Genomic DNA, 19636 nt, shown 5'->3' on the forward strand with positions numbered 1-19636 from the left:
TATTCTAAACAAAATATAAATAAATAATATTTGTCCAAAAAATTATTACATAAAACCAAATTAGCATTCACATATACCAATTCCAAACAATATACAAACATCTCTTGGATATATCAATTCTTTTTTAGTGCTTTATAGTTTTTATCTAAAAAACTTAGATAGGTTAGCAAGACAACTAAGCAATACATAGTCAAAATCATCTGATGTCGATAAATATTCTTTTTTGCGAGAAATGCCTTTTTTGTAGCAAAAACTCCAATGAGTTTTTATAAAAGAAAAAACATGTATAACGAAATAAGAATGACTAGATACTAAACATTTATGAGTTTGTTGAAAATAGATAAAACAAATATATGAAGATAAAAGTAGCCTACAAAAATGAAAGTATATAGATAAAGCTTAAAATAGCCATATGAAAAAATTTTCAATTGCTTCAATAAACCATGTAAAACATGCAAGGATTTCTAAAAAATGGACATAATCAAGAAGACCATCAAGAAAATAATATATGTAAAAAATTATATAATTACAGAAAGCCTTACTATCTGGATGAGCAACTAGGTAGGCATCCCAAGTGGTGATTCTTTCTACATAAAAAATTCATACAAATGTAAATATAAGAAATAACTAGAGAAATATTGATTATACATAAATTAGAAACCTTCAATATTACTAACAAGAAGATAATAAGATAAAAGCTAGAGGTGGCATGATTATAGGACAAAGATTAAAACCTAATCCTACTTCCAACTTTCACATCTAAATGCATTTTTCAGGCTACACATCAATGAGACGGGGTTACCCATAAAAACTAACAATAATTATAAATGACACAAAATGCCAATAAGAATCCCTTCCTCATATCATTTCCCTCTATCACCACTTCTCAACTACTACTCAACTCATTTTAAAGAAAAGAATCATTTTGTAGGTTGAAATTCTTAAGGTAAAAAATGAAATTCCATAAGATGAAGCCATTGTTAAGCATTAAGCAAGATTTTAGTAAGGTTCAACTGTTTGCAGTGTTTCCCTGTATGAAATCCTACATTTGAAATAACTAGCCAAGAATAAACCAACTTTTATTTACAAAATCTAACAAACTTTTATTTGGATCTTTAATATTGGTTCTATTTTATCTTTTTATTACATTATTCTGTTAACAATTGTTCAAATATTCAATAAAATATCATATAAATGAAATACTTTTGTAAAGGTCAACTTTGGATCCTCACGTAAAATACTAAATTAGTGAAGGTTATATGTGCCTCATACAAAAAATAACATTTAGAGAAGGTTAAAACATACTATTCACTAAAAATTTATTCCAATGAAGGTTCTTATTGGCTTTCACTACACAAGAGCTTTTAGGAGGGTCAATGTGCAACTCTCACTAAAATTTTTGCTAAAACAAGCTTTTCTTGTAGTGATCATTTTGGTCCTTATATATTTTGTAGTAGGCACCAAGATAATCTAAAGGCTAATTAAGCACTACTATTGTGGTTAGAAAAATTTTAAGTTAAAAAAAAAAGCATGTTTAATAAAGTATGATAAGAAAAGTATGGTTAGAAATTTTAAATGTTTAGTATTATAGGAAAAAAATTGTTGTGAATAATTGAAATGTCTTAAAAGACTTTTTGGTTTGGGTTGGAAAACCAAACTTTTAAACTGAAAAACCAAATTTTTTGTTGTTAAGCATTATGTTTGGATAAAAATAGCTTTTGAATGCAAAAGTTACTTTCAATAGCAATGCTAAACGAAGATTAAGACTTATAATTTAGCTTTTTCCTACATATTAAAAGTACTCTAGTTACATTTGTTGAACACAATGTAATATTATCCTACCATTTTCAAAAAAACAAATCCATATATTGACTTGCTAATAAGGTATTGTCTTAATGGTAAGGAGTAGGCCTTAAAACATTGGAGTTTTACGTTCAAATTTCATTGTGTATGGTAGGAACGGATCCAAAGCTTGTGCTAAAATGTTCATAATCACCCAAAAATTTTGAAAAACAAAAAAGAAAGAAAAAAAATTCCTTGGGCACCTCCAAAATTTTCTTTTAGATACTCTTTCTGTCAACACAATTGGTAAATCTATCAATAGTTCTTTGTTGAATAATTTTTTAATTACATATATTAAAACGGATATATTTAATATTATTAGCAATGATGCAATGGCTTTTTTTTTTAAGATATGAGAACTCATTGTGGACAATTGTAATAACATAATAATATATTATTTCAAAAAAATTTTTACAATTGTTTTATATACTATAAATGGATATCCTTGAAAAAAATTCTAGACCCACTAATAGTATGTGGATTTGGTTCAATTTTATTTGGGATTTATCTAGTTATATTTTAGTTTGTTATATCTTGTACTTGTAATTTCATAAAAAAAAACTTAAAAAAAACATAATAATCATATCAAGTAATATGTTTTGATCTCAAATTGGGATGTCAACAAATAGGATATGGGGTGGGTAAAGCATTCCCATTCTCATTGTCAAATTTTTATATTATACCCATCCCATTATACTTGATAATTTCAGACACGACATGATGATGCAATACAAAAATGACACAAAAAAAATGTATGTGTTTTAAAAAATCATGTTTCATATTTATTCATGTTGACACAAATTTTGATATTGCACAATTCATTTCTTATATATGTTGACACATTTAAACATATGTAAGATACGAAAAATACATTTAAATAAAACGTGTCACAAAGATACATGTTTAATTTAATCTTATCATACAAATATATGTTTAACATGTTTAACACTTTTAACACATTTTTTTATATTTATTTTAATTTAATATAACCATATAAAGATTATTTTAATTTTTAATCTTTTAATTATAATACTTAATTAGCTATTTAATATCATATAAAAATTATTTTAAACATTTAATTATGATACTTATTTAAAAATTATTATAAAATTATTTTTATATTAATAATATAAATACAACATAAATATTAATACTAGTCTTATACATCATTATTTTATTCTTTTATATTTAGTAATTCATCATTTTGAATTCGATACTAAAACCTAATCTAGTTATGTAATATATGTATTAAAATTTAAATATATATTAAATACATATTAAATGGTATCAATTTTTTTTAATATGCAAGTATTTTTTTATATTATTAATATGCCTAGTTTATCAAATTATAAATGATGGATAGTTTACAGTTATTTATTATTTTAGTCGTGTTTTTGTATATGTTTGCGTTAGTTATGTCTATTTATGTATATTCGTGTTAGTCATGTCTATTCGTATATATTTATGTTATTCATGTTTATTCATGTTGTGTTTAAATAGATTAATTGTATACGTGTTAATTGTATCGTGTCGTGTATAACACGTATAATAAACGTGTAATGTTCATATTTAAGATTTAAACACATTTTGTAATTCATGTCATGTTAGTACTTTAATAAATTGTGTCATTACACGTGTCAAACACGATAGAAACATGATACAAAAACACGAATTGCTAGGTCTACATCCCATACCCATAGCTAATGAGTATTTCAAATCTATCCACATTTTCATTATTATAACATATAAATTTGTAGACTTACTGCTAAACATAGACTAAAATAGTCCCCACCAATCTTTTTTGTTAAGGTGTAATTAGTCACTTGACAGAATCTGTCCCATTTGAAAAGGAGTCCTAAGATTAACTAAGGTATCTTTAAATAGTAGATTCTTGTCCATAAAATCAAAATTTAAGTCTAAAAGTATAGTTATGTGTGAAAAATGTTATAACACACTTGCAACATCCATTCAAAAGATATTACCATTCTGATTTCAAGTTATCTAAGCCTTAAAACATATTTAAATTTGACCAAATAATTTAATATTGGAATTTTTCTTTAAATTACTCCAATATGGTGGTAATAGTTTAAGAATATTTTCTCACTTTAAAAGTATTCGAAGAGACTATTTGTCACACTTTGAAGAGGCTCTGTCATCATATTCATTTAATTTTGCTTCTAGAAATAAATACCTATAAACCAAATTTATAGTCAGAAATATCTTCCAATCTGTTGGTAAGACTTTCTGTTGAAAATTATTCTCCAATCTATTTATAGGATTTTATGCAAAAAGATATAAAAAATATTATTTTATTATTATTTTTTAAAAAAAACTTGATTTTTTTAAAGAAATTATAAAACTTTCCAATATTTTGATAAAACCTTATTTTATATATAAAATATTGGCCCTCTAATATGTTAGTAAGGCTTTTTATTTTTTTAATAAAAATGGGTTATAAGGTTTTTCAATATATTAGTAAAACCCTATTTAAAAAAAAATAATTACTTTCCAATCTGTTAGTAAGGCTTTTATTTGAAAATATGTTTATAAAAATAGATTTAAAGAATAATAGATAATCAAATAAATAAACAAATAAAATAGTTAAATAAAATAAAATAAAATAAAATAAATACTTGAAGTTGGCTCCGCTAAGCAGCTGGGTTGTGCAACTTACTAGAATAAATTCTTACAATTTCAAATTTCGTAAAAACTTTCAAAAAAAAAAATACTGCTAGAAATCATATCTTTTTTTCTAAATGATTTTCCTCTCCTTTTTTTTATCAAGAGTTTTCGTATAATCTTTTTCTTCATCTTTATTCTTTCTTTGCCTTAGAACAATTTATAGGGACTTTTTAGTAAGAAATTTTAAGGTTCCATTGATTATCAAGGATTTTCAAAGATTTTTTAGATTCTTTTAATTTAGGTAAAATCAATTTAAGAGAAATCTCAGCTTTGATGCTTTGTGATCTTTTTTTTTTTTTATTTAATTTCCTATTTCATGCAGGTTAAGAAAAATTTTCAAAAATTCCTCTTTGTTCAATTCTAGTAAAGGATTTCCAAAAAATTTTGTTTGATTTTCTTTTCTTTCTTTTTTATTCATTTAGTTTTTATTAAAGAATAAACAAACAAATAAAAATAAAAATAAAAATAAAATATTTGTTAGGGTAAAGCCCACATCAAAGTAACATACATTGGGCGTAAAACCCAACAATCTTGACAAAATTGAAACTAAGAATTTAGATGCACACTCCGGATGAAATGGCATGTCTATAGTTACCTTGCTTTGCATAGTCCTATGAAACAAAAATAATGCAAAGACATAGACAACCATTGATTCTGATTCAACTCAAGCAATTTTAAAAGGATGTGATCTTTGAAAAATTTTAAAGAGTTCCTCTAAACAAAGGCATAAAGCTTAGAAACTCTGATAGCTCCTCTAAACATAAGTTCAACAAATTAAACTCCTCTATACAGAGGTAAACAAATTTAAATTATGAAATGGACTCCTTTATACAAAGGCTAAATAACTTTAAAATAAGAAATGGGCTACTCTATATAGAGACTAAACAACTTTAAAATAAATAACTTTAAAATAAAAAATGGGCTCCTCTATATAAAGGCTAAATAATTTTAAAATATAAAATGGGTTCCTCTAAATAGAGGCTAAAACAACTTTAAATTAAGAAATGGGCTCCTTTAAGCAAAATAAACAACTTTAAAATATGAAATGGGCTCATTTATGCACAGGCTAAATAACTTTAAAAACTTTAGATAGAAAATGTCAAAAGACATCCATTCATCTAGGTTCAGAAAAATTTTAGCTTGAAATCCAAAGATTCACAATTTGAAACTTCAAAGGTCACAAACTGCAAAAATTAGCAAGCTTTCATAATAAAAATTAAAAAATTCCAATACTCCAAGATTCGCAAAAAATTCGTAATGATTTCAAAATTCACCAAAAGTCAAGATTCGCTAAGGTTTGCAAGAATTTCAAGTTTCACAAAGATTCCAAAAGTTTGTAAATAATTCAAGATTCTCAAAGGTTCCAGATTCACAAAAATTCTAAGTGTGGCAGAGGTTCCAAATTCATAAAGATTTCAATTTTCCCAGAGGTTCTAGATTCGTAAAAATTTTAGATTTGCAAAATTTTTTAGATTTTCAGAGGTTTCAGATTCACAAAAGTTCCAAGTTTTACAAAGTTTCCAAGTTTCACAGAGGTTTCAGATTTGTAAGAATTTTAGTTTCACAAGAATCCAAAAATTCGAAAGAATTTTCAAATTCAAAAGAATTTAAATTCGTAAGACTTCAAAGATTCACAAGACTTTCATATTTGCAAGGATCTAAGTTTCGTAAGAACTTCACATTCGCAAGACTTTAGGTTCCCAAGAGCTTTAGGTTTTCAAGAATTTTAAGTTCACAAAAACTTCAGGTTCACAAAAATTTAAAGTTTACAAGAATTTAAGGTTCGCAGAAATCTAAGGTTCGTAAGAATTTTCAAATTCGTAAAAAATTCAACTTTGTCAATATAAAGATTCGCAAACTACAATGTAAGATTCAAATATTCACATTCAAATGATTTTTGTTAGTGATTCACATGCAAAATTCAAAATTTCACATTTGAAAATTTTATGAATTCACATCAAAGGTTTCAAAGTTCACCTTCAAAATTCAAATATTCTCATTTGAAAGATTTTAAGGTTTCACATACAAATTTCAAAGATTCACATTGGAAAAATTTTAAGAATTCCTATCCAAAATTTCAAAAATTCTCGTTCGAAAAAATTTTAAAAATTCACATATAAGGTTTCAAAGGTCCTTTTTCAAAAACTTTATAGCTTTACATTTAAAGATTCTCATTTGAAAAAATTTTAGGGTTTTGCATCCAAAATTTCAAATATTCTCATTTGAAAAACTCCTTTAAACAAAGGCTTATAACTTTAAAAGTTTTGAAAGTTTTCCTTATCCAAATATCTCAACATAAAAGATCTTCTTCATTCAAGGAATTAAAAGTTAAACATTTTCTCCTAACAAAAACAAATGTCATGCTAATAATGCAAATGCCTTTTAAATGATGCAAATGCAACAACCTATATTCTTATTGAATGATGCAAATGCAAATGTCATATAATGATTCCAATGTTCGCTACATGATGTAAATGCATGCCCCAATCATAATGCAAATACAATTATCAAGGATTTAAATACAATGTAAAGACAATGCATGCAATGCAAATATCACTAAATCAATGCCATGAAATTTCAATTGTGGTAACAAGGCTCTTAAGACTCCACCATTCCTTTTTAGCTTCTCAGTACTAATCATTTCAGAAACAATTTTATGAACTGATCCATATTATTTTTCTCATCTAATCCCAACTCACAAGTTTTATCGACCAATCTATTATTGTATTCATCATTAGGTCACCTCATTTGCCCTTTTCAAATGATTTTCTTAGCTTATTTTCACTTATATCATCTTAGGTTTCTTTCAAAAAAATGAAAAAAATCTTTTACGAACATTGTCATTCATTTATTTATCATCATTCTAATTCATGACAAATATGATACATTTTGCCATTTCATTCAAGGGATGCAAACTTGGTAAAAAACAAGAAAAAAGAGTTTTCATTAAAGGAAATCTAGTCAAGAAAAAATCAAGGATGAATAAAAGTAAAGTATTGTGGAAATGGTGTATTAACATATATAATAATGATTGTTTAAACAATTCTGAACTCTAACTCTTAATTCTTTATCAAAATCACATTCCATCGATATTCTTAAATTTTGAGCCAATTATCATCCATATTCTTAGGATCCTCAAATGAAGTTATTTTCTCAAATCTTTACTTTTATTTAAACCATTTTTCGGGTGTTCAGCTTAAGTTTTCTTTTTTTTCTTTTTTTTTTCCATATATTTTTCTAATCTTTTCTTTTCATTTCTCTTTTCTCTTTATTTTATCAATGACACTTTGATTAAAATCCCAAACAATCTAATGGCAAACCTGCCTTGGCTCAATTTATGATTTTCCAATTTGATTAAAATAAATTTTTAAAAGACGTAATGTAAGCTAAAGTGAATGGTTATGAAAAAAATGGATAAAATAATCTCAAAATGTATTTGAAGGGGTAATCAAACCAATGATCATTTCTTTCCATGTAAAGCATCTTGATATTTTACCCCATCAATTTTTTTTTATTTTTTTCATTTTTTATCATTTTTCAAGAAAGATTTAAGCTTAAAAGAGCTTTGTTCTTAAAATCACTAAGGATCTCAACTTTTCAAGCTTCTCAAATTGTGCCCTCAGTATGGGGGTGATTATTGGTTAATGTTCTTTGAAAGAAAATTTTAACAAGCTCCAATGGGGTTATAAGGGATAAGTTTACTTTTTTTATAAAGGATAGAAGAAATATGTTCATTTCTCATCTTAAATATGAATACTCTAAATAAAGAACATTCATTGACCAAAAACAAAGATTGCATTTGGAATCAACTTCATCTTTTAGTAAGTGAAATTCTTTGCCAAATTTATGTTCTTTTATTCAACAATTTTAATGAATCAACAATCTCAATTTATCAACATGAGTGATGTTCTCAAAATGGAATCCTGAATTGTTGTCATGATTGTCTAAACCTTCATTATATGAAATTTAAGAATAGATATAGGAAAAGATGTAAAAAGGTAAAAACGTATGATGGTAATTCACATAAAAAAAGGTGTTATGAAAATGCATCATATTTGTCACTTTTATTAAAATAATAAAAACTAAAATGAGATTCAAGTACATAAAAAAAGTGCATTATTTCAAGAAAATCCTAAAATGACAAGCACTTCAAATCAACATTCCCACAATTATGCTTTTATGTGATCAAGCAAAAGGTCTTTGTTGACATTTAGCTCTCATAATTCATTTAAGCTTACCGAGCCTGCTTAAATCAAACTTTGCATCTTATGCTTGAAAGCAAGGTAAGTTTCTATAAAGTGACCTACATTCTTATTATGGTAATCCTATATGGTATTAACATTGTACCATTTAGGACAGAAAGCTTCAATGGTTTAAAAAGAACTAGAGATTCCAAGTCATTCTTAACCAAATTTGGTAATATCTCAATGTATGTTATAGGGATAGGATCAATGTGACCACTTGCTTGATGTTGGCCTTGAAACTAGTGTACCAATAAAACTAGGCCTATATGCAGGTGCTTGAAAAACTAATTAATAAGGGTTTAGGGAGATGTTATTCATGTTTCGGTAATGAGGCTGGTAAGGGAGTTGTGCACTAATATTGATTATAAAATAGTAAGCAGGATGAACATATGGTGGATATGGAGTATAACCTCTAAATTGTTGCCTCTCAAAACTTACCGCTTGGGATTTAACTTCTTTTTTCTTAGGCATCCCATTTTTTTTGTCACTGCTAGCCTCTTCTTATTCAAGCTTGTAACTTTTAATGTCATTTTCAATAATCTCTCATGAGATCACCATATCAGTAAAATTTTTTGTTATATTTCCTATCATCTTTTCATAATAAGATACTTTTAAGGTGTTTGCAAATAAGATAGTTATTTTTTTTATCAAAGGAGGTTGAACTTGAACAGTCATATCCCTCTATCATTGGGCATATTCTTAGAAGGACTCCATTGTTTACTTCTTCATACTTTAAAAAAAAAAAAAATAATCAGGAGCTATATCTATAATATGATGGTATTGGTTGATAAAAAAATAGATCAAATCTTTTTAAAATCAAGTATGGGTCCTGTCTAATTGGATATACCACCTTATAGTAGAACCAGTTAAATTGTCTTGAAATATATGCATGAGTAACTTCTTATTACTAGTGTAAATCACCATTTTATGATAGTACACAGTAACATGCAGGATGAGATATTTTGTACTGTCATATTTTTCAAACTTTGATACCTTAAACTTTGAGGGTATCACCATATCTGATATCAAACAAAGCCTAACGACATCTATAGAACCGTAAAAATCGATACCTTTCATAGCTCATATCTCTCTTTGAGCATGTTCGTCATGTGATCAGTTTTAAAGTCTTTTAAACTTTCAACTGTTTTCAATTTTAACCTTTTATTCTCCTTTAGGTCATTTAAGTTAGAGACCAAGATTGGCTCTACTATCTTTTCAATGAAGATAGGATTAGTAAAACTTTGAAATTATCTCTGAGTTGGTGTAAATGACATTTCTGTGTAAGTATATCTTGTAGGGAATGTGAATTATTGCAATGAAGTGCCTTAAGTGGACTAGGCTTGAAGTGGGCCATGACTAGAAAGATACAGAGGATCAACAATATCCTACAACAAATGGTTATTAGGTCTGACATCTTCTTCTACAGTTTTTTCTTTATTCAACTTTTCTAATGCTTCAAGAATTTTATTCAACTCTCCTTTAATTTCTTATGAAGCTTTTTCTAACTTCTCAATACGGTTTGCATTTTCTTGCTCTATTTGTTTGACTCGAGCTCAGATGTTATACTTGCGGTGAGTTTGTCAAGCTATCCTTAAATCTTGATTTACCATAATTATGGTGCATATTTAGAGTGATGTTTATGGAATCGTCCAATTATGCATGAGATTGATGCAAAAATGCATGAATGCAATAAGAAGGATTTACTAATGTAAATACATGCATATACAATAAAAGAAAAGGGTTAGTAAACATGATATATATAAAGAATAACATATACAAAAAACAACATAAAGGGTTAGTACGCAAATACAAAGAAAATATATAAATTTACAAGCAGAATAAATGTCTTACCATATGTTCTATTTAGGATTTTCTAACATAAAGGAAGGAATGACTTTATTTTAGGTTCGAACCCTTAAGGTTTATTTACATACTAGGTTTAAAGATTTGACAGTCTAAGAGTTTTCAAATCGTTCCTTACATCATTGTCTATTATAAACTAGTAAGGCACCTTAATCCTCATCCATTATGAGCAACAAGCAAAAAGAGTTCAATTTGAGTGGGATTTTTTTGCTAGCCCATGCGAAGATATAAAATCTCATGAAGTCATAGGTACTTTACTCCTTCTTAAGGGACAGAATTCAGGTGTAGAGCTCAAGTTATATATGTGCAAATGAATGACAGATATATAAATGAATAAATAAATAACCAAATAAAATACAACAAAGGAAAAAATCTTAAATTTATTAAGTTAGGCTTAGGTAACAAGAAATTATTTATTGGTCTAACTCTCGATATCCCCATGAGAGTCGTCAAACTATCATAACGTATAGATCTATGGACCTACAACTAGACATAGCCTAAAAGAGTCGTCACCAATCTTTTTGTTAAATTATGATTGGTCACCTAATAGAATCTATCTTATTTAAAAAGAAGTCCCAAGATTAACTATAGTATCTTTAAATAGTAAATTCTAATCTATGAAACTAAAATTTAAGTTTGAGAGTACGGTTATACGTAAGAAAGGTTATAGCACCCTCACAACACCTATTCAAAAGATAGTACTAGTCTGATTTTAAGTTATCCATGCCTTAAAACATATTTAAAATTTACCAAATAATTTAATATTAAAAATTTTTCTTAAATTACTCCACTATGTTGGTAATAATTTAAAAATATTTTTCTTACCTCAGAAGTATTTAAAGAGACTATTTGTCACGCTTTGAAAAGGCTCCATCAACGAATTCACTTAATTTTGCTTCTAGAAATAATTACCTATAAACTAGGTTTATAATCAAAAATATCCTTTAATCTGTTGGTAAGATTTTTTTGTTGAAAATTATCATCCAATATGTTGGTAGGATTTTATACAAAAAAATATATATTATTTTATTTTTTTAATTTGATTTTTTTATGAAATTATAAGACTTTCAAATATGTTGGTAAAACTTTATTTTGGAAATAAAATAAACTAAAGTTGGCTCGACTAAGAGGCTGGGTTGCGTGGCTTACTAGAATAAATCTTTATAATTTTAAATTTTGCAAAGAATTCCAAAAAAAAAAAAAAAAAAAAACTACTACATGAAATCGTATCTTTTTTTTTGAATGATTTTTCCTTTCCTATTTTCTCAAAAGTTTTCGTATAATCTTTTTCTTCATCCCCGTTCTTTGTCTACCTTAGAACAATTTATAAAGATTTTCTAGTAAAAAATTTTAGGGTTCCATTGATTGTCAAGGATTTTTAAAGATTTTTTAAATCCTTTTAATTTAGGTAAAATCAATTTAACAGAAACCCTAGCTTTGATGCTCTGTGATTGTAGGCACCCCATTTTGTCTGAAAATATGTTTTTGAAATTAGGCTTCAACCATAATTGAGAGATTTTTTTGATTTAATTCCAAAATCAATTGTCGTTAAAAATGATGTGGAGAGATTGTTGGGATTTAATTTTATAATCAATTCACATTAAAATGATAAAGAAAGATTTTTGGGGTTTGATTTCAGAATCAATTCTAATTAAAACAGAAATCAAATAAAATCATAGATTAAAGGGGAATTGATTGAGTATGAATTCTTATATAAATCTGTGATCAAAGTAGGGGGAGATGAAAAAAGATCCCAAGTGCCCTCTAGCCAACCGAGACCACTCTCCAACACCACTACCACTCGTATCCTTTTTCTCTGTATTCCTTCCTCCAAGATGGTCCACTAGCCATGGTTTCGAATGAGAAAATGTTGAAGGTTAAACAAATGCTGGTTTTCCTGATTTTGGAAATTAGGATCATTTTCCATTCGGTGATAATAAGGGTGACAATGGGAGGTGCCATCCATGAAGCTGAATTCCACAGAACTGACGCCTTTATGCATCAAACACATAGTATAGTCTGTGATGTGGAACCCAGAATAGAAGATGCTGAAATTCAGGGTCAAACTGGTGAATTTACTCCATATCCTGGGTTGATGGATGAAGTTGTCCTTGATGAAATAAATAAGGAAAACCCTTATGGTGACAGCCAAAAAATGCTATCTCGTTCTCTAGGAGGGGTTGACAGTGGTTCGAAAGTTGATGGTTTTGCCAAGATAGAGTCTGTCGAAGGTGGTGAAAAGATAATCCAAAGCTTCAGACTAGTTCCAAATTACAGTGCTCGTCCTTCTCTTTCTTGCAATGCTTATTTGTACTTTGGTGATGAAACATTGAAGAAAGAGGGCTGCTAAAAGGAGAAAGCAATTATGAAGAGGCTATATAATTTGATCCAATTATTCATTACAACCAGTACTGCCCCTGGGTGAATGGAAATGTTGCTGCTGCTGGCTGTAGTAGCTCTGGCTCTGGCTCCAACACAAGTGCTGATGTTGTTGCATTTTGTCGATGGCAGCTGACCTTGGGTACGCTGGATGCCCTGCGATCACTGGATCATATTCTTGTGCAGACAGTGCAGTCTGAGTTAGCGGCATCATTGTATAAGGATGATCACAAAACTTATGGTGAAAAGCTCCTTCGGCAATTCCGGTTGAAATGGGTATCAGCAGTACAAATTATGGATGAACTTTCCTGGTTGAAGTTTGAAGTTTTTTTGCTTGAATCCGTCAACCCACGTGAAAATTCGTGCTTCAAGTTTGACCTAATCGAATTTTTTTTTTCATTTTATTTTTAATTTTAAGTTTTTATTTCATTTTTATTATTTATTTTATTTTGCTGATTTTTTACTAAGCAATTCATTATTTATTAAATATTTTATAAAAATTTCTTTTATTACTTTATTTTTGAATAACAATAAAAAAATAAAAGAATATTTTCAAATAAATTTATGAATTCCATCAAACTATTAGAGAATTTTCATGGATTTAAAATTTATAAAATCTACCAAACTATTGAAAAATTTCATAAATCAATTTTTTTAAAAAATAAAAAATAATAATTTTTATCGTCTAAAATATTAGAGAATTATTTCAAATTAAGTCTTACCAAACTATCGGGATACTTAATAAAATTCTCAAAAGTTTTTACAGATCTTTTTATAATAAAACCTCACCAAATTATTGGAAGATTTGCTTCAAAGTAAGTTTTACCAAATTATTGGGGAGACTTATTGATTTTCTTGAATAAGACACTTTAATAAATCTGACGACAAAGTCACTTTAGAGTGGGACCTTAGTCTCAATGAATACTTCTAAGGTGAGAGAATTATCTTAAATTGCTACCAAACTATTGGGATAATTTTAAGATTAATTTTTAATATTTAATATTTTGATAAAAGCATAAACATTTTTTAAGGCTTGGATAATTTGGAATCAAAATGGTATCATTCTTGGAATGGGCGCTGTAAGGGTGCTATAACTTTCTTCACGCTTAATTGCACTCCCAAATCTAAAATTTGATTTTGCAGATCAGATTCAATCAGGTGGCCAATGACACCTAAACAAAAAAAGACTGATGACAGCTCCTCTAATCCATGTCTAGCGATAGGTCTACGGATCTATACATTATGACAGTGATCCTTTTTTATTTCATTTCCTATTTCATGTAGGTTAAGAAAAAAAATCTCAAAAATTCCTCTTTGCCCAATTCTTGTATAAGATTTCCAAAAAATTCTATTTGATTTTCTTTTCTTTCTTTTATGTTTATTTAGTTTTTATTAAAGAATAAATAAATAAATAAATAAAATATTTGTTGGGGCAAAGTCCACATCAAAGTAACATACATTGGGCTCACAACCCGACAATCTTGATAAAATGAAAACTGAGAATTTGGATGCACACTTCAAATGAAATAGGATATCTACACCCATTCCTACGGATATTTAATAGGTTTGGGTAATTCCCGTACTTATAACGTTTAAAAAATAAAAATAAAAGTTTATTTTTTTAGCTTTTGTTATTTTATTTTGCACATTTATATAATTTTTATAAATATATTAATATATATTTTTAAAATAAAAATATATTAGTTCTAATTAATCAAAATAATAATTTATATTATTTAATAAAAATTTATTTACTAATATATATATATATATATATGGGGTATAGGTATGGGTATGGGATCATTGTTACATTACTCGTCCCCGTATTAGATAAAAAAAATTCTAAAATCATACCCATCTTCATCCCAATCCCATAGTATAATATACATCCCCTCCCCATTTAAATAAAATGTCGGATTCTCTATGGAATATGAGTAAGATTGACATACTTAATTTCAAAGAAAAATTGACTACAGGAACCTTAAGTTTGGTAGAAGTTATACTTAACCTCTTAGCACTTAATTTGATAAGAAGGAAATAAAATGTTTAACTATTAACTTAAGCCAACAAGACTTTGATTTAGTGGCAAGGAGGAGTCCTTGAAACTCTAAGGTTCCAAGTTTAAGTTTCATTATATGTGGGCTTGTTTTAATTTTATGTTGAATTTATTTAGTTAAGTTCTAATTTATTGATTAATTTATTTGTTTGATTATTTAGTTAATAATTTTGTTTTAAAAAAATATAGTAGAAGTTGCAAAAATTTCACTCAAAAAAAAAAAAAAACTGAAAGTATATATGATAGGAAATAAAAGAAGAAAGGAAAAAAAGAACATTGCATTGCATACGAAATTGATGTATTTTCTTAGCAATAATCATAACTTGTGTAAAACATATTTTTTTATTAATTGAAAATATAAATTTATAATTTAAGGAATTAAATATAGTCCGTAATAAATTATTGGATATCCATTAATCCATATGCTTTGTTTTTATGCCATTGGATCGAACACAGCAGAAGTATTATTAGTTGGGTTGATGGGAAGGAAAAAAAAAAAACTAAAAGGTTAGCCGTTTGCCACAAATAAGATAAACCGGCTGGGAATCTAAACAAAATTAGTCTCAAAATTAAAACCAGGAACCATGCACATGAACACTGCTAGCCAGCTGGAAGACAGTAGTATATATGTAATTCCTTTAGTGCTAAAAAGTACTAGGTGGTAAGAAATAATTACCGACAAGAAAGAAAACTATATATATAGGTGTACTAGGTGGTAACTAATCATAAACCCAGTTAGGGTTAGGGTTAGGGATTCAACATCGACTTAGAGAGCAATACCAATGTTGATCGTTTCTCCTGATCAGTTTCCATTACCCCTTGGCTACCGCTTTTATCCCACCAAAGAAGAGATTTTGCAGTTCTACCTTCCCCCCGCCATTAATGGAGAGCCCTTGCCCTCTAATGCTTTGATTGAACGTGAGATTTACGGTGAGAATAGAGAGCCGTGGAATATTTTTGATAAAGATAAAAAATGCTCTTATTGGGTTTTCACCATGTTGAAGAAGAAGAGTAAATCTAGAATTGATTGGACTGCTGGTTCTGGAACCTGGCTTGGTCGAAGCATCAAAGAAGTGAAGGATAAACATGGTAATATTTTAGGGTTTGATAAGTACTTCAGTTTTACTTGCAAGAAAGATAGATCAAACCGAGGCAGCAATGGACGTTGGATTATGCATGAGTTTTCCTTAAGCGACGAGGGTTTGAGCGATTATGTTATCTGCAAAATCGAAAACAAAGATGCGGTGGGTTCAGATCATCAAGACGACTCCACAGCAGAAGTTGGTTCAGATCATCATGAAAGCTACTTCTCCACGGCAGACGTAGAATCCGCTGACAAGAAGCGCAAAGCCTTGGAGGTTAATGATGAACAGATGTGCAAGAAAACCTGTGTTGATGATCAGATCATCAGTAACATAAACCAAGACAATGCAGATGAAAGGAATCCTGGAAGCAGTAGTCTAGCAAATGCTAATAGAGAGATTTGGAAGGGATTTGAGGATGAAGAAAATCAAGACCCAAACAAACAGCTGATGATCGATTCCAACTCTGTTGAGGCATGTAAATGGAACAACATGGACATGGCTTCATTTTTTAATGAGCTTAATGACGAGAGACCTGCCTTAGGTGCATGGAGCACAGAGGTTGATTATTCCAGTTGTCCCTCACTTTAAAGTCTACTAGGCTAAGGCCTTCTAAACGTCTTCGGACAATTCCTTTTGTTGCTGCCGCAGGGTAATTGGAAACTTCTTTTTATTGTTAATATGTAGTAATTTTTAAATTTTGGTCATTAAATGGTTTGGTATTCGCAAAAACATTGTATAAAATACTGTGGAGTTTAATTAAACTCTCTTTTCTTACCCAGTTTAGATGTTTGATATAACTTCTTGTTTGTTGTGACATGGATTAAGGGTATAATTTAGTTTCTTGAAATTATTGTTATTACTATACCATAAGGTTGCTCCACTATGATCTTGAATTTCATATTTTGTATTTAATCTATGATTTTTGTTTGCTATATTTGAATTTGGTTGATGTAAAAAAAAACATAATTTATTTTTTTTATAGAAAATGCACATTTTAATTGCTTGTATTTTCTTGTTGCTCAAGATGATAATGATTTTGATAGTTAGCATTAAAATTACATGCATGGAGTGGGTATTTTAGTTTATTTATGCTTAATTCCAACAAAATTAACATGTGTACCCCTTATTACATTTTTAGTTTATTTTTAGGATTAATTATATATTTAGATTATGTTCAAATTCTCAATGTAATACTTAAATTAAAGTTAAAAATCGGTAATTAAATAATCAAACTTTATGTTAGTCCAAATTCTATGAAAAAATAATACAATTAGTCTAATAAATAACATATTCAAAAACAACAGATGAAAAACATTTCACGTAATTAACAGTATTAATTTAGTGTACAAATTGATACATGAAAGAAAAAGTTTGAATACTTCAAATTGTTATACTTTAAGTATCAAATATCAAAAATAAAAAATTCATTATTCAAATATAAAACTTATTATAATTCAAGTACCAAATTGTATTTAATTCCCTTTTTATCCTTCGATTCAACCGTTCAATTATGCTTCTTCTAATTTTTATCCCTTTAACATTCACGTTCAAAATAAGTTTTGAGTTTTTTCTATTTAATATCATAAATTTATTTTTTTATACTATTAAAGTATAATACTTTTTATTATCAAAAGTAAAAAATGCAAATTTAATTTAAAATATAGAAGAAGTAAGAGTAAAGATTGTTAAAAATTATAAAAAAAATTTAGGACATCTGAAATTAAAATAATCAAAGAAAATAGAACGTTGAAAATATTTATTTTGCCACAAGTTGTTCTTTTTAAGAGTTCAGCTTCGATAGAGTACCTTTCTCCCTTTACTAAAACAATGCTTACATTCTGATTGCAAAACCATTTATTTTTTTTACTGGTTTTCAAAACCATTAGATTTTGATTTACAATGTTCCTCGTTAGCCAAAATATATGATAATTAGGGTAAATTATACATTAATTTTTATAAATTAATCGAGTTTGATTCGAATAAAACTCACATTCTGTTCAGTTATTATCAAGTCGAGCTTAAATTCGAGTAGTTTGACTTATTGATTGAGTCAAGTTAGAGCATCTTTATATTTGACTCGAGTTATTCACAAGCTTAATCAAGTTTTTATATTTTAATATATTTTAATTATTTTAACTGATAAAATATTTTTAACTTGAGCACAAATAATCAAGTTTTTATCGAATATAGAAATCGAACTTATTTTTACATGTTAATCGAGCTTAATCGAATGAATTCGATTTTTATCTTGAGTCGAGTTTGAGCTAAAAAAAATTCAATCGAGTTTGAATCGAGTTTCGAATCTCGAATTTAGAGTCGAGCTCGAGCTTGAACTTAGTACTGTATTAACTTGAACTCAATCGATTACACCACTAATGACAACATTCCTGCAATTTTGAATCGTAACTACAATCCCATACTAGGTACCATAAGACTAACCACATAGAAAAATCAATTTAGTTACTATTAAAATTTATAATTCATATATTTATATCATATTTATATTATGTGAAACATGTCTAAAATATAAAAATTTATTGTATCAAATTAGAGTCACACGCTAAACTCAACATATCTTTTATTTTATTTTTGCTAAACTCATAAAATTTTTTTTAAACTGTCTTTTTTTTATGATATCAGTTTAAAAATGGCAACTCTAATTACCACTTACCATTGTGTAGAAACTTGGAAATAGTTTATTCAGTAATGATTTGATAAGGACTTGATATCATTAAACATTATACAGATCTATTTCACATTTGCGCTCACAAAGAGAGACACTCAATTAACAAAATTAAAACTATCATTAATGGAAAATTTTCATTAGTAATTATTGATGGATTACAGACAGAATATTAACAGATTGTAGTAAAAAAAAATTAACATTTACCATCAAAATATTGATAAATTATCGATAAAATTATAATTTTTGTTTAATATTTTTGTTGAGTTTACTGTTTAATTTTTTGTTATAAATTTGTTGAGATTTGTTGGGTTTTTGGTTAAATATTTGCTTAGTTTTTGTTGGGTTAAATTTTTAGTTTATTTTTGTTGATTTTTTGTTGAGTATTAATGTTTAGTATTATTAATTTTTTTTGAATTTTTTTTAGTATTGTTGAGTTTTTTTTTTTTTTTTTGATTTGTTGAGTAATTTTTTTATTTGTTGAGTATTGTTGAAATTTGTTAGTTTTTTTTTTTTTTAATATAGATTTATTAAGTTTTAGATTTGTAAGATTTATATTAGTTAATTTGAGTTTGATGTGTATTAAGATTTATAGATGTTTTGATGGATGTTTTATATTTAAAATTTTTTAAATTTTAATAATAATTATAGAAATTAAATAATTTATGTTTGTACAGGATACACACCTTTTATTCATTGGTTGAGTTGAGAAAATTCTTCGAATATTTGATTTGAATTGTCTAGATGCACCTCCAAGACAAGTGGATAATTCTCCTGGTTCAATTACAATTGTTGCATGGCT

Source organism: Durio zibethinus, chromosome 15, assembly GCF_047325235.1.
Source record: "Durio zibethinus cultivar Kanyao isolate XHJ-2024 chromosome 15, ASM4732523v1, whole genome shotgun sequence".
Classification (NCBI taxonomy): Eukaryota; Viridiplantae; Streptophyta; class Magnoliopsida; order Malvales; family Malvaceae; genus Durio; species Durio zibethinus.